This window comes from Tenrec ecaudatus, chromosome 2 (assembly GCF_050624435.1).
Source record: "Tenrec ecaudatus isolate mTenEca1 chromosome 2, mTenEca1.hap1, whole genome shotgun sequence".
Classification (NCBI taxonomy): Eukaryota; Metazoa; Chordata; class Mammalia; order Afrosoricida; family Tenrecidae; genus Tenrec; species Tenrec ecaudatus.
The window spans coordinates 56,192,272-56,196,494 of NC_134531.1; positions in this window are offsets into that span (position 1 = coordinate 56,192,272).

Below are 4,223 nucleotides of genomic sequence, written 5' to 3' on the forward strand. Positions count from 1 at the left end.
TTATTAGTCATGTTGAAAGTAAGTCTTTTGCATCCAGGTAGTTGCAAACATTTTAACTCTCATTATGGGATGACATGAAAACCTCATACATGAAGAAAGCAAAGGTTCTTTAAAAAGGCAGGAAGAAAAAGGAAGATTTAGGTGGATGTCTTTTTTAAAAAAAAATAATTTTATTGGGGGCTCTTACAGCTTTTATAACATTCCATACATCAATTGTATCAGCATATTTGTATATATTTTGCTACCATCATTTCCAAACCATTTTCTATCCGAGCCCTTGGTTTAAGCTCCTCATTTTTCCTTCCCCCCCTCACCCCCATGTGAGTCCTTGATCAAATATATATATATATATATAATTATGTCATATCTTACACTGTTTCCTTTTACCCACACTCTGTTATTCATCCCCTTGTGTGGGGGCTGTATCTCCAACCTCGTGATAGACATTCCCCTTTCTCCTCCTTTCCCCTCCCTGACCATCCCCCTACCCTCATGATATCACTACTCGCACCACTGTTCCTGAGGGGTCTATCTGTCCTGAATTCTATATGTCAAGAGCTCTTATCTGTACCAATGTTTGTTCTCTGGGCTAGCCAGATTGGTAAGGTAGAACTGGGTCACAGTAGTGGGGGGAGGAAGCATCCAGGAAGTAGAGAAATGCTCTGTGTTTAGTAGATGCTATACTGCACCTTGGTTGAATCATCCTTTCCTATGAGCCTTCTGTTCAGGGATATCCGATTGTCTACAAAAGGGCTTTGGGTCTTTATTCCAACTCACCTTATTTGCATTGGTATAGTTGATTGGTTTTAGGCTGATGTCTTAAGAGACTCTGAAACTTGCTCTTAATCATAGAAGAAACGATGAAGTAAAAGAGTGAAAGAAAATGTCAAAGGGCATCTGATAAAACAGTAAAATATTATAAAGGAGTGTTCAAAGAACTAGACTTAGAAAACCAAAACAAAGAATATGTTCAGCATATCTTAAACTAAAAAAAAGGTGAGAAAAAGTGTATGCCTTGAGTTGCAAGATTCTATGGGCAAAATATTGAATGATGTGGGACGCATCAAAAGAAGATGGAAAGAATACAAGGAGACATTGTACAAAAAAAAAAAAAAAAAGAACTAGTCAACCTCTCACCATTCTAGGGGGCAGCAGAGGAGCAAAAACCAGTGGTGTTGAAGGAAGAAGTTCAAGCTGCACTGAAAGCTTTAGCCCAAAACATGGCTCAAGGAATGGATGAACTAACAATTGAAATGTTTCAAAATGCTGATGAATCAAAGCGGCACTCACTCTTCCATGTGAGAACATTGGGAAGACAGCTACATGGTCAACTGACTTGTGGAGATTCATATTTGTGCTCATTCCAGAGAAAGGTGACCCAACGGAATGCTCAAACTATAGAACAAGATCCACATCATATGCAAGTAAAATTTTGCTGAAGATCATCCAACAAGGGTTGTAGTGAGAATATTTACAAGAGTTGAGTTGCTTAGATACACATTCAATGCTTATAGAAGTAGCAGTGATGAGATCAAAAGATGAAATGCATTGGGTAAATTGGCCTCACAAAAACCCGTTAAATTACTGAAAAGTAAGGATGTTATTGTGGGAACTAAATTGTGCCTGACTCAGGTCGTGGAACTTTTAATTGGCTTAAATACATGTGAAAGTTGGACATTGGATAAGGAAGACCTAAGAAGGATCAATGCATTTGAATTACAGTGTTGAGAAAGAATATTAAAAGCACAATGGACTACGTGCATCTAGAATGCTCTGTAGGACAGTTCTGCATTGTCCTCAGGGCTACAATGAGTCAGAAACAACTCAGAGGTTGTATATTTTGTGTGGCCCCTTAGTTGCCCAAGGACACTGAAAGTGAAAAGTGACAGCATTCTCTAATGGCTAAAACTATCACGTGCATAATACTGGTTCACACTTGAAATAATGAGTTGCCATGCTATCTATCCAAATGGGCCTATAACTTATTGTTCCATTTTATAATCCTTTCAGTTTTGTGTTAGTCTGATATTTATGTCTATTGACCCACTCATTGAGAAGTCTCTTCTCCTCAAACTATTATATCCTGTAAACATTTATAATATAACGTTCTTTGTATGCTCTTCCTGTCATATCTCTATTAATGCATAACTCAGTTTTGCCATAGTTTTCACAGAGAAAAGTTTTGATTCTCACACAAAATGCCAGACTCCTGGAAGGTTTAGCGGGTTTGTGTGTGTCCTCTGTTTAATGAGACCAAGCTGGGAATTAAGAATTCCTAGAGGAGTGTAATATACCAACAAACTATTACATTTGGTTCTTTTCAAGTTATCTTCAAGTTTCACTTTCTAAAGAGGTTATAACTGAGTTCTGCCAACCCTTTCTAGAAGGACAGAGAGCACCTGTAGTCCTTGAAGTCACTTCCTGATACTTCTAGAAAGACCTGCCAAGTTATTTCCATCTCTCTCAACCTATGGCACCTTCCAGTCCACACCTAGACTCAAACCAAAACCAAACCCACTAGTTTGTTACGCAGCTCAGAAGTAGGAAGATTCTGGGCACTAGATCTCAAAATTCTCAAGGATTCTAGATTCAGAAGGAACAACGGAACCATCTGGGCCTCTAAGTGAGTTACCAGCTCCTCCTTTGTGTGAGTATTACTTTATTCTTGAGTATAAGAAAATAGACACACTGGTTGCTGACAGTGGATGACTTGTTGGAAAGTGAAATGTAGGTATTGATTCTGAGAGGCATTGATACTTTTCAAAGGCAAATTTAAAAAGAGCTTGTTTAGGCAACTGACTTTCAAGGATATGCTAGGCTGCCTCTTAAGCATGGTTCCTAAGGCATTCAAGGCAATACTTTATAATACTTAATATACCATCACATTCTTTATTACAGAACTTTAAAATATAGCTCAAAGACCCACTTAGTAGTGAATATGGATAACAGTGCCTCTAATGCATTGTGAATAGAGGTCCTTTACACAAAAACTGTTAAAATATATTGTTCAAAGCTCAAAAATCCTCTCGATCTTGGAGATGGTCTGCTAGACTTTCCCTTTGGGCATCTGTTACAGTGTTGGGATCACATTGTGATGTTGATTATATTTGCATTTTCATAACAATATGCTGAATGAATGGGATTCATTTGTGATTGAGAGCTGCTATTTTAAAACTGTGTATATGGAGAAGTCAAAGCATAAGTGAATTGCATTTTCTGCATATTGCAGAAATCTAGTTAGAAATGGGATGCTCTTCTCCTCCGGAGAGTTACAGAGGGATGAGAATGCCGCGGTGCATTATGTATTCTAATTTTGTTTCAGTGGGGTTGTGATGGCTGGCTATTCTCATGTGGGAGACCACTGGAGAACGAGTAAGAAATATGGAGTGACTAAAATAATTTCAAGATGGGGTCTGTGACATTAAGGCCCCTAGTGAACAAATGGATACTGAATCCTTACAACAGAAAGAGCTCTGCCTGGCCCTCTGGTAAGAAGCCCTTTCAGTGTTTCAGCAGTGTTGCCATTTACTCGGGGAGACACGATACCATGTATTAAGACTTAATAGTATAAGAAAGTACATCATTGTGCCAAAGAGACAGCTTAATGTAAATGAAAGAACACTGTGTTGGGAATCATGATATGCTGTGAAATACCCTTGTAACCTTGCGCAAGTCACAAACTCTGAGTCTTGATTTCCTCACCTCTCTATAGTAAAAATATATTGAGTGTTAGCTGTGTGTGTATACCAGGCATCTCAACTGTGTGCTCTTGATTCAATCTCAGCACCAACGGATGAGGTAGGCAATACTGCTCTCTTGTTGATCCCAATTTCCTGAGAAGGACACTGAAGGACAGCAAAGTTCAGGGGTTGTCCAAGGTTGTGCTACACAAAATGGTAGAGTATTTGAGCTCACAATCAGAGCTTATATTCTCACCCAGAGCCTGCACATGGAGGCTTGCATTTATATATACAGCCTCAAGGCAGCGCATATCAGGTTAACTACTTGATGGCTAACCAAAAGGTGGGCAGTTCGAACCCACCAACCACTTCATAGCTGTGTGAAATGGCAAACTACTTCTTTACAAATGGCAGCTTTGGAAACCCTCTGGGAAGTTTCGATCAGTCCTATTGGATCACTGTGTGTTGGAATTGACTAGACAGCGATCAGTTGGGGCTGTTAAACTCAGTGTAGAGGAAAGTTTAAAATAATTAATATTTTAA